This window comes from Camellia sinensis, chromosome 3, assembly GCF_055761805.1.
Source record: "Camellia sinensis isolate YWXY chromosome 3, ASM5576180v1, whole genome shotgun sequence".
NCBI classification, from domain to species: domain Eukaryota; kingdom Viridiplantae; phylum Streptophyta; class Magnoliopsida; order Ericales; family Theaceae; genus Camellia; species Camellia sinensis.
Genome location: NC_138963.1, coordinates 9102012 through 9114934, shown reverse-complemented (window position 1 = coordinate 9114934; position 12923 = coordinate 9102012). Strand labels below are relative to the sequence as shown.

The following is a 12923-nucleotide window of genomic DNA, read 5'->3' as shown; positions in this document are numbered from 1 at the left end:
TAGGTGTGCAATTCCAGTCTCTTTTTGGTTGTTCACTATTTTGCAAAACATTAAAGTGGACTGGAACTGCAATTCTACTACCAAAATCTAATTGCTCACCAATATCACTATAAAAGTACTATCATGCACCATTACAATATGTACTGTCACTCCATTCAAACAAAATTAAAAACTTTCAACCTATATTCATTACAATACATAGTGCCCCTCACTAAATCCCCATTCCCCTCATCTTGAACAGTGTTAGATAGTTATAAAAGTGGACCTATAAGTCACCATGTATAATGAAAACAAGAAGGAAATTTTAAATTGTTCCTCAATTTCAAAGTCATTTAACTGAAAAAATTCAAATCCTAACCATTAACATAAAGAAACCATTAATTTGAAAACATCTTTTAAATAAAAAAACCCAATTAACTGATGAATTTACCTTTTATAACTATGAATTTTATAAAGTAAAAATAAAACAAGATTTCAATCTTTCTCTCTATAACCATAATTTTTCCAGTTAAAACAGACAAAAAGACAATTTTATAAAAAGAAAACAAAGTAGCAATCTTTCAGCAATCCAACAATCGCTAAAGATACAATATTAAATAATAAATAACCTATCTTCATAATTGTGCCTAATTGGTGATCATACGAGATTGTGACACATACAATTTCAAGGAGAAGGTTATCTTAAAAATAAAAAATAAGAAAAAAATTCAACCCCCCATTAAGATAACCCAAAACATCGTCAACTTTGGAACAGAACAGTTATCGAGACGTTCAAATGTGACTTTAATCAGTAGTAATAGTTTAATTAAATCAAAGATCACAATCCAATTAAACATAGCTCGAGAAACCACCAGGAGCATAAATGGTTGAAATACCAATGTCCCATATTTGAACAAAACAAAAAGACCAAACCAAATTTACAACTCAAAAGGCTTTTCTTTTTGTGTTGTTCCATCCCTCATGAAAAAATTCTTAGTCTTACCGATGGGGTTAGAGAATACTTCCACTTCAACTTGAAAAACACATGCAGAAGCCTTTAGATCCCTTTCACTCTTGTAAACACCATTAAATAAACACAAAATTCTATGGATTCAAAACCAAAGGTGTCATTAACAAAATTCTCTAGCTGAATTTTCCAAGTGATGGCGATGGGCTGTTAGCTGCGAACATCTCAAATAAATTAATTACTAAGTACAATGGCTTCAACTAGATAAATATCCCAAATACTTACAAAAGTTCATTGATGAGATTCATATACATTTCGAATATTTAGATTTAAGATTTCAAACAATAAGCCCCTAATTACAATGTTCATCAATAGATCAATTGCATTCTCAATAATACAGAAGGGACAATATCCAAACTATACATTTCAATAGATCAATGTCCACAAAATTCAATATTTTTGCTAATAATCAATTTGAATGATTCTTCAAACATAATATTTTCCTAGCAAACATAATTAATGACAAAGGAACTTGAACATAATAATGAACACCGATTACATCCATTAATTATTTCAAATAATATAGCCTTGTTAATCTTCACTAATTGTTCAAGTAGTCCTTCATTCAGTCAGTTGAGCTAAATTTGAACTCTTCCATAGTTATCCACACAAATATTCACAAAAGGCAATGAAGTTGCCACAACACATAAACAATGAAAATTTTCCTTTGTAGAACCATAATGATAATGATAACAATAACAAAATTTCAATAGCAGTTATAACATATCATCTAACACATCCAAGTAGTGGATCTACCAAGTCTAGAGCAACTGGAGCAACATAAATTCAACCATAAAACATTTAATAACACATACAATCAAGGCTCAAATGGTCTTCAAAATCACATAATCTCATAAATTACACCTAAACCAAAAAAAAATCAAGTCTTTTTTCAAAAGAAATGAGACTGCATGAAGTTGGGTTTTTGATCTTTTTACTTAATCATACAAAAAATTCATGTCCTCTGCTTGAAAACCCTAAATTTGAAAATTTCCTCTCAGCACAAACAGATCGCAGATAATAACAGTAAAAGTACGGGCTTTGGGCGACTATGAACTACATACATACTAGTTTGTAATCAAGGTCGGATACATCTAGGGTTTTGTCGTCGAAGCAGGGGGTTGGGCGTTATCGAATAGGTTGTTTAAGTTGGAGATGACGGTGGAGACGAAGGCGGTTGAGTCGATGGTAGGAAGTGTAGGATCCCTTGGACTTACTTGGAGGTGGTGATGGTAAACAGCGACGACCGGAGAGAGAGAGAGATAGAGAGAGATAGAGAGAGCATAATTTCTCAAAATGTTTAGGGCTGAAGAAAAGGTCTAGGTTTGTCCAAAAAAATTAGAGAAATTCTATTTCCACCCACCAAATTATCTCTGTGTACATCTTTTTTCAATCCACACATTTAGTAATTTGATTTTTACTTCTTTATCTCAACCCACACACTTCACATTCTAAATATATCATCACCTTCTCTGTGCACATCCTCTCCTTTAGTTGTTTCTTCCTGCAGTATGTACATTTTTGCTTGCACCCTGATGATTCGTGTTGTGTTGCTGTTGGGAATGGTTTGATTGGGTGGATGCTTTATAACCTATTGAGGATGGTGGAGCAGTTTCTATTGCGAAAAATGGTTCGTGACGATTGGGACAGAGAAGATTATGATTGATATACATTCTGAGATACTCATATTGCATTTTACATCCATGGCACACGGTCCAGAAGGTTCGGGGTTTCTGCTTATGAGATGGAGGAGGACCATGAGACGCCTTAGTTGTATTACCCTTTGGAACCCTCACATGCCGAGTTGTACTTTTGGTGAAATTATTGAACCCATTTTGTTAATCAATTCGCACATATAGCAAGAGAAAACATAGGAAGAACAAGCTTACATTGGGATAATGGCGGAGTAATCCAGACAATATTGTAATTAACCGAATCGACAGCGAAAAGTTCACCGTTCTGGGAGACACGGATTTTTTAAGGCACAACTCCAAGTTCATTTCCCTCCACAACAGTTTCAACAAGGTACCCATTCTCAAATTGAAGAACATTTCCATCTGGGTTAAAAACAAAAACACATAAAACCAATACATAGATTTGTGTATAAACACAATAGAAACCATAAATTATGATTTTGGACTTGCCTGACTGGGGGATTTTGGAGGAAGACCTTGTCCATTTGAGAAGAGAAGACAAGTATTTTATCAAAGGTCCTGATTAATCACTATCAATGTACTTGAATAAACAAATCTACACCAATCAAATAAATTACAGATACATAGTACAGAGAGAGAGAGAGAGAGAGAGAGAGAGAGAGAGAGAGATTGTAACCTGAAGGAGCAGCATGAGCTTGGAAATGGAGAACAAAAGTGAAGAAGAAGAAGAAGAAGAAGAAGAAGATTGAGAAAGTGAGGAAAGGGAAGGATGTTCTCATGGCTAAGTCAATCAAAACTCTGAGGAAGAGATAAGAGAAATCTAGGGCTAGAATGGGTATTCAAGAGATTTGAGGAGTGAAGGGGTGAGATGGTGGTGGGTGAGATGGTAATTTTGTTAAAGGATAAAATTATAATTCTGAAAAAATTCATTAAGTGTGTGGAGTAAGTAAACTTAGTGTGTGGAAATAGAATTTCCCAAAAATTTAGGAGGGAATTTTGATTCGGATAAAATTTCTGGTTCTTGTTCCAATTTTTTGACAATTATTTGGGGGCGCGGAAGTTATGATAAAATTGATAATTTTTTGTAGTAATAATTAAAAAAAATCATGATTTGAGTATTATAATAAAATAAATTATTAATTTCTTATTTTTTAATTTAAATCCCAAATTTTTTATTTGCTTTCAATATAAATTATTCGTCTGCTTTTGTGTATTGTAGTCATCAATCACAGAATGTATAACCATATCACTAATTGGTGTAACAAAAATATCTAAATTTTTTAGAAACTACAAACATTGTAATCAAATTACAAAGTTTTATAACATAAAACACAACACGTAACAACATCATTAATTGGCGTAACAAAATTATTAGAAACCACAATTGTTGTAATTACGTCACAAAGCTTCATAACATCAACCACAATAGGGTTGAAATAGACAGAGAGAGTAGTCGCAAACTCAAGGAGACATAGGAGTAGAGAGAGGCAATCGAGGTTGAGAGTAAGAATTCAACGAGAGAGTTACCAACGTTGATCATTCGATAATTTGAACGAAATAGAGGAATCTAAGTGAGAAATAAAGAGAGTTGAGACACAACTAGGACAAATCGAGAGAAAGAAAATATAATAGGAAAAGAAAAGGAGGAATAGTTGGGATATGTGTCATCCAAACTCGGCCCAACATTGAGACTAATCTAATCACCCCAAGCCTGATCCTAAAAAAATTCAAATTCCAAGCCCGGCCACTTAATCCAATAAATATAAACTATTAATTTTTTTTATTATTTTCTTGAATGTATATTAATTTATTTAAATCTTATTATATATCATTGAATTTAGAATGTTAAAAAAATTAAATGATAAAATGAAAATGATTTTTAACAAATGTTTTAATTTAACTCCTACAAAGAGGTATACGTATGTTTTTTTTTTGGTCTTATATATATTTTTTACTTTGTTTTATAATTAAAATGTTATAAAATTATAATTATTGTTTTATAAATGGACCACCTTGGCTATAACTCTTTATCTCAATCCTTACTCAGGCAAAATTTCAGCCCACCCCTAGTGTAAGGGTGCCTTTATTTACACACCACTTTTCATCTCAAGGCACACCATTAATTAGTTTATTTTTTATTACAATATTAACCTTATGTAAAATAACCACAAAGGATAAAGGGTTATGATACACACCAATTACTCATTGCACACCACACTCAATTTTGATTTTTTATTTTTCACTCAATACACACTATCAATTTTTAAATATTCCCAAAATATCCTCATCTTCTCCAACCATAACCATAACCATAACCCTAACCCTAACCCTAACCCTAACCCTAATCCTAACTCTACCCTGCAGTTGCCGCCGCCATCAATCGTTGCCGTCAGCCATCCTACCTCTTTTTGCCGCTGCTACTCTCCGACCGACACCATCCCCTCATCACTCCACCGCCGTCGCCTTCCCAACACAGATCTTAATGATCAAACATGGCCTAATTGGCTTATAGTTTTTTATTTTGATCTTCTTTTTAAAGTTGTTCTAGTGAGTATAACCAGTCTTGTATTTTTGTTTATTTTTACTCTTGCTGTAAGATTGTTCTTTTGGTTGGTCACTACTGCTTTCTTGTTCTTATGGATGGTCACAACTGCCTTCATGGTCACTTCTACTTTTTTATCAGCTTCATGGTCATTTATCTTCTTGTTTCTTTTACACTATCTTTGGATCCTTGATTGGTCAAGGGAATAGAAAATTGAGATGGAAATAAGTTAGTTAAAATATTCGTATTCATATTTCTTTTTTTTTTTTTTATTTTTTGGTTCTTTTTTTTTCCTGTGGTAACCAACTAAAAACAATGGATTTTTTTATAATTATTTCTTCTCTTTTTTCTTACCCAACTCAATGGAAGATTAAAGATTGTAGGTGGGGTGTGTGAGTAAGGGTAAAGATGGAAGATTGTGGTGTATATTGAGCAAATTTCTTATTTATCAAATTATTGAAGGTGTGCCTTGAGTAGTGGTGTACCTTGAGATGAAATGTGGTGTTTAAATAGAGGCAACCCTAGTGTAATGTCACATTTTTTTTATTTACCCGAAATACCCTCGCATAATTGTCACTTGTAACTAACATGTGTCCTGTAAGTAATTAAAATTATATTTAAATCAAAAATTTTATTTTAATTGCATACCCATCGAGCGGCCACACAACTAGCTATATATACCCAAAATCATTTTCCAACCATTCTAGAACACGTGTGTACAAATTGAAAAAACAAAATATTTTGAATCAAAACTAGAGGCAAAGGTTTATGTATGTATGACAAATTAATGTGAAGGAATTAGAGTTTCCAGATAGATGCATTTAGTAGACAGAGAAATATCACCATCAATATGGTTGAAGTAGACAAAGAGAGTAGTGACAAGCTCAAGGATCTGATATAGAGATACAAGAGCATAGAGACGATCGAGGTTGAAAGAGTAAAAATCCAATAAGGAAGAACTATCAACGTTGACCGTTTGATAATTTGAGCGAAATGGAAGAGTCTAAGTGAGAAATAAAGAGAGTCGAGGCATAAGTAGGACAAATTGAGGGAAAGAAAATAGAATAGGAAAATAAAAGAGGAAAAGTTGGGCAAAAAATTTAAGACAATGATTTAGTAGAAAAAAATAAAATCATGTCTTTCAACATATTTTTTTATTAAAATTTAGTCAAATTATTTATATATATGTCTATGTGTGTATGTACAGTGGCAGGACTAGGGAACTAAACTAGAAGGAGCATTTACTAATAACAACTTTAATTTTTTTTTTTCTATAACCAACAATAAGAAGATAATAATAATTTTTGAATTAATATGAAGCACAAAAACTTAAATAAATTATTACAAAAGTATTTCACATAAAATTTTACAATTAATTTTGAGTAAAATCGAAAAGAAAGTATTGCGTGTAACTAATGTAAAAAAGTCATACATTAAAGTCGTAAAATAAATTATATAATGGTAAGATAAATTAAATTTTTACAAAACTTGAGTAAAAATTTCGTATAATAGTGATATCATGTCATTATTGACATATGATATCACCAATCAATAATAAAGCAACATATGAAGGGTGAACTCCACATGCAAATACAACTAACACTCTAGTAATTTTTACATATATACAGTGAGATTAATTATATTTGCATATTAATAATGATGGATATCACCTTTATATTGAGATTTTTTTCACAAAATTTTCATATATAAAAATATAATTTGTTGTAGTCACTTCATTTTCAATATAACAATCACTATTGTTTTCATAAATTTAAAATTGCCCTTAGCATTTTATTCTAAATATTGTTTTGTTCAAAATTTTATTTATATACACATGTAAAAAAAAATAATCCGGGGGGCACGTGACCCCCCGGTCACCATGTGGCTCCGCCACTATGTATGTAGATATTTTAAAATTATTGTTTATATATTACCCTTTTTACTATATTCAGTACAGATATTATGACTAAAATAAATATAAAATAGAGATATGTGATCGATATTGGTTATGAGATATGTGGTTAGTGGTTCTAAGTTGGTTATAATCAAAGTTAGGTGGTTATGAACCAAAATGGTGTTGGTTATGAGATATGTGATTAGTGGTTATGAGTGATCTTTGTTATGAGATATATGATGTGAGTTATGATCAAAGTAGTGTGATTATGAGTCAAAAGGTATTGGTTATGAGATGTGGTTACGAGATATGTGATTAGTGATTATACGTAAAGTAATGTGGTTATGAGATGTGATTATAATATATATGGATAGTGGTTATGAGATATGTGATGTTAATTATGATCAAAGTGGTGTGGTTATGCACTAAAAAGTGTTGGTTATGAGATATGTGATTAATGATTATGATATATGTCATGTTGGTTATGAGCCAAAGAGTGTTTTTTATGAGATATGTAAGTAATGGTTATGAGATATATGATTAGTGATTATGTGATTTTGGTCATGAGCAAAATGATGTAGTTATGAGTCAAATGGTGTTTAATAATGAGATATGTGATTAGTGGTTATGAGATATGTGATGTTGATTATGATCAAAGTGGTGTAATTATAAGCCAAAATGTGTTGGTTATGAAATATGTGATTAGTGGTTATGATATATGTGATATTGGTTATGAGCCAAAGGGTATTAGTTATGAGTAATGAGATATAATTAGTGATTATAAGATATGTGATTTTGGTTATAAGTAAAGTGGTGTGATTATGTGGGTGTTTGGGAAGTGGGTTTTTATGTAGGTTTTTTTAGTTGTAGGATATTATTGAAGAATTTTTTTTTTGTGTTTGGGAAGATAGTTGGATTTTTTTGTGGTTAGATGTGATGTTTGTGAGAGAAAAAATGAAATGATTATGGGGTTGGATGTGATATTTTATTTGGATGTGTTTTTTTTAGTTTTGCAAAAAGTTTGTCTTTTTGTGAAAAAAATAAAAAAAAACCCAAGTCCCAAACTTCCCAAACACCACCAAGTCAAAATGGTAGTGTTTGGTTACATTTACGTTTTTGGTTTATGTTTACAAAAATTTTATAAACTGATTTTTGTTTATTTTTAGAAAAACATAAATTACAAACACGTTTGGTTTGAACAAAATGTTTGACAAATTTTAAAAACATAAACTAAAAAATTGTTTGTCCAGACCTAAAATATTTATATTTATTTTTTATTATTTATGACAATGGGATCATACACATTATAATTGAAAAAAAAATTAAATAAAAAAATATATTTGAAAAAAAAAGTAATTGAAAGAAAAAACTGAAAAAAAAAACTTGTTAGTCAATTTTTTAAATTTCTATTTAAACGTTTTTTTCTCAAATTTATAAATCGAGACAACCATTTATAAACCAAAAGCATTAACAAACAAGTTTTTATGACAGTTTTTAAAATTTTTATAAATATAAACTAAAAACAAAATTGTTACCAAATGGACTTGTATTTGGTTATGAGATATGTGATATTGGTTATGATCAAAGTGGTGTAGTTATGAGTAAACGGGTGTTAGTTATGAGATATGTGATGTTGGTTATGAGTTAAAGGGTATATTGGTTATGAGATGTGGTTATGAGCCATGTGGATAGTGATTATGAGATATGTGATATTGGTTATGATCAAAGTGATGTGGTTATGAGCCAAAGGATGTTGGTTATGAGATATGTGATTATGGTTATGAAATATGTAATATTGGTTATGGGGAAAATGGTATTGATTATGAGATGTGGTTATGAGATATGTGATGGTAGCTCATAACTAAGTTATGATCAATTTGATTCTAATTATGAACAAATATGATTTTGGCTCATAATTATAAAAAGTGACCAGTTTACCAAGTCATTTTTAATGATGTGACTCAATCTTAACCATTGATTTTCTATGTACCATGCATTTTTTAAAACAAAATGTACTAAGGCCCCGTTTGTTTTCAGAGATAGAATGAAAGAGATTCATAATGAGGGGATTAATAGTGAGGGGATTGATAGTGAGGGGATTAAATAATATTGTGTTTGTTTTGTTGATAGTTATTAGTGTAGGAATTGTTAAATTATTTTTATATAAAATAATAAAACAAATAAAAAAATATTAAACATTAGTGTTTAAAAAAAAATTCCCAATATTTAAAAAATATAAAAAATAAAAAATTTTCTAATCCCCTCACTATTTTTCTAATACCACCTCCACCTCTTCCTCCTCCTCCTCCTCCTCCTCCTCCTCCATCCCAATCCCCCTTCCAACCTCCATTTTAATCCCCTCCTCCATCTTAATCCCTTTCCCAACTCTACAAACAAACACAACACTAAATAACCACACCTCCATCCTAATCTCCTCCCATCTATTACACCCCAAAACAAATGGGCCTATGGAATTTCCCCACATTGGTAAAGTTGCTATTGCCTTGCTAGAATAGAGTAAATAAAATGGTTGGACTTCATCAGCTGATTCTCTTCAAAAAGATTTAGAATGGAAACATATAAAAAAAATTGTAGTCTCTTGTGGTGAAAATTCCTGTAATTAATCTTGGAATGTTCTGTTGTTACTGGAATTCATTTGATCTTGGATTACAGGCGAGAGGTTTCGAGAAGCATTTGAAGAGGCTCAATGCCCCCAAAACATTGGATGCTTGACAAGCTTGTTGGTGCACTTGTGAGTACATCATCTCAACCACCTACTTCTTTTGTTTCGCTTTTTTGTTTTCCCATCTTGGTTGCTTATCATTTTTTTAATTTTTGTCTCTTGTTTGTTCTCTTGCTTTGTTAATGTACTTCAAATGTTCTGGTGTGTAGGCACCCAAGCCATCATCTGGTCCTCATAAATCGAGGGAATGCCTGCCCTTGATTCTTATCTTGCATAACAGGCTGAAATATGCTCTCACATACAGTGAAGTCATTTCAATCTTGGTGCAACGTCATATTCTTGTTGACGGGAAGGTTAGGACAGATAAGACCTACCCTTCTGGTTTCATGGGTATGCCCTTCTACTGTCAATTTTGGTTTCATGGGTTTCATTGGCTTCATTGGTATGTTCTTTCTCGCTCAACATGCCAAAACTGTAGTGGATGAACTATCATATGGGGATGGAAGAGTAGTACTACATTGTTTATGGTTAAAATGAATCATGGGGCAGATATTACTAACCAAATTCACTTGTCTTATATAAGTAAAAAACGACGTGGATATGCTTAGAATTGGAAAATAATAAGTTCTGTTTTCCATGTTTAGTTATGTGATTTTCATCTCTTAAAAATGTTCTGTGTATGCACCAGATGTTGTATCTATTCCTAAGACAAACGAGAATTTCCGTCTCCTTTTTGATACAAAGGGTCGATTCCGTCTCCATTCCACCAGAGATGAAGAGGCCAAGGTTTGTTCTTTTCTTAATTTTCATACTGATTCGTCCATTTTAAAGCAAGCGTTGTATTACTTTACATATTGAATAGTTGCTTTTGTTGATGGGAGATTGGGAGTATCTATGGCACTTGTGTAAGCTGGAACAACGGCTGTCTTTACGTTGGATTATCAAATATTAGAATAAAAATTATCATCATATTGTTATATCATTTCATATTGACAACTAAACAATTGAATGCTCTCAATCACTTTCACTGATTTTTGTCTTTTCTTTGTGGAGAAATTCTGTTTTGGACCTATTGAGCTTGGGGCTTTTTGGGTTGTCTTATTTATATATACGCCCGGGTTATAATTACTATGAATTGTACATTAAACCATTAATTTTATGCCATCCGTCTTTTTTTTTTGAATGTTTAGTCTGATGCACTGGGGTTGGTCTTGTGCAGTTCAAGCTTTGCAAAGTTCGCTCTGTTCAGTTTGGGCAGAAGGGTATCCCATACATCACCAGTTATGATGGGCGGAATATTCGCTACCCTAACTCCCTTATCAAGGCCAATGATACCATCAAACTTGACCGAGACAAACAAGATCACTGATTTCATCAACTTTGATGTTGGGAATGTTGTCATGGTGACTGGAGGAAACTGACACCATTCATGTTCAGGATGCCACTGGTCGCGAGTTTGCTACTCGAATGGGCAATGTGTTCACCATTGGAAAAGGTGCAAAGCCGTGGGTGTCTCTTCCCAAGGGCAAGGGTATCAAATTGTCTATCATTGAGGAAGAGGGCTTGCTGCCCAAGCAGGTGCAGCTGCTTAAATTTATGTTTTGTTCTTTTTATTTCTTAGTTACAGTATCAAACTAAATTTTGTTGCTGCAAATTTTGTTGAGACTTTGTTGGGTGATTTAGAAATTGAAAAATGTTGATCATTTTCTATATTTCCTGAGATGATTTATTTGTTGTGTTTCTGCTCATTACTGTCCAAGATTTTCTACCGAGCTATTTGGTGGGTATGAATTCAAGAAAGCTAGTTCTATTGGATTTCACTTAGATCTGATGATCAGTTTTTGATGGTCACCTTTCACTAGCACCGTCATTCAGTACTGAGCTCACAAAAATTGAAAAACTGCCAATTAGTTCAATCCCGATCAAATTGCACTGTTTCGTTTAGTTTTCGTTCCTGATTTTTAAAATTGGTAAATTGTATTTCATAGTTTGGTCTATAGTCTTAAAATTATGATTCCCTTTCGAGTTGAATGACTGTTTTGATTTATATATATAATTTGTTGTTTATAGTGTATATTGAAGTATCTAATTAGTATCTTATATATATTCATAAATTATTAATCTTTTGTTTGTGTGTTATTATATAATATTAATAGTAGAATTAGTTCTAAATTCAAATAATTTTGTTTATGAAATGATAATATATTTTGAGCAAGTTGTAATTATGTTGTGAATAATGATAAAATTCATGAAAATCATAGTTTCAAATTGTATTGAATTACATTTTTCTGGTTTGATTTTATTTGGCTTTAAGATTTTTATAGTTCAGTTTAGTTCAAATTTTATAAAACTAGTGGAACCAAACCAAATCAGAAAATAACTTTTTTGGTTTTATAAAATAAAGGACAAATTAATTTTTTAACTAATAATCCATGGAATTGGAATAATTATCTCAATCATTCCATGAGAATTCTAATTCTACCATAAGAAAGGGATGGATAATCCTATAAAATTAGCAATCTTATGTCATTTCTCTACAAACAAAAACATGATTTAAGTGGGGTCATAAATTGCTGTAGGAAAGGGTTCAAGAAAGGAGTTGGAAAATTCGAAGATCTTCGAAGATCCTTGAAGAACAACTTCGAATTCTCTAGAATATGATGAGAGGCTTAGATTCTTCAATAATCTCAACTTAGGAACACAACAACAAAGGAGATGATGGAGATAAGAGATTGGGTGAAGAAGAAGGCAAAATGGCTAGAGAATAGAATAATGGCAAGGCTCTCCCATTGATCTCCCACTTTCACTCTCAAGGTTGATAATGGAGAAGGGAAATTAGTTCTTTCCCAAGAGTTCAAAAATCTCCAAAATCCATCCCTTGTAAAGCTATGGGTGGGTGCTATTTATAGGCACCTCATGATGTAGGATGGAGCCCATGTGCAAGGCACATGGGGGATATTCTCTCTAACCACCTTGTCCGAGGAGGTGACCTCTCCGAGGAGGTGACTTCTCCGAGGAGGTGACTTCTCCGAGGATGAGAAAACCCCGAAGAGGAGATCAATCCCTCGGCGAACCCTTCTTCTTAGCCACACCTAACCAATGATTCCCAATCATCCCAAAGGGTCAGGGGTAGTCCCAGAGGA

At 32.3% G+C, this 12923-nt stretch overlaps 1 pseudogene across 1 annotated transcript; it reads left to right on the top strand.

The window, feature by feature from the left end:
- The first annotated feature begins 9590 nt into the window (after positions 1 to 9590).
- On the top strand, positions 9591 to 11492 carry LOC114314634 (small ribosomal subunit protein eS4z-like; annotated as a pseudogene). Its single transcript, XR_014363429.1, has 4 exons — positions 9591 to 9849; positions 9990 to 10170; positions 10469 to 10566; positions 11000 to 11492. The product of XR_014363429.1 is annotated as a small ribosomal subunit protein eS4z-like (transcript).
- Positions 11493 to 12923: the final 1431 nt, after the last annotated feature.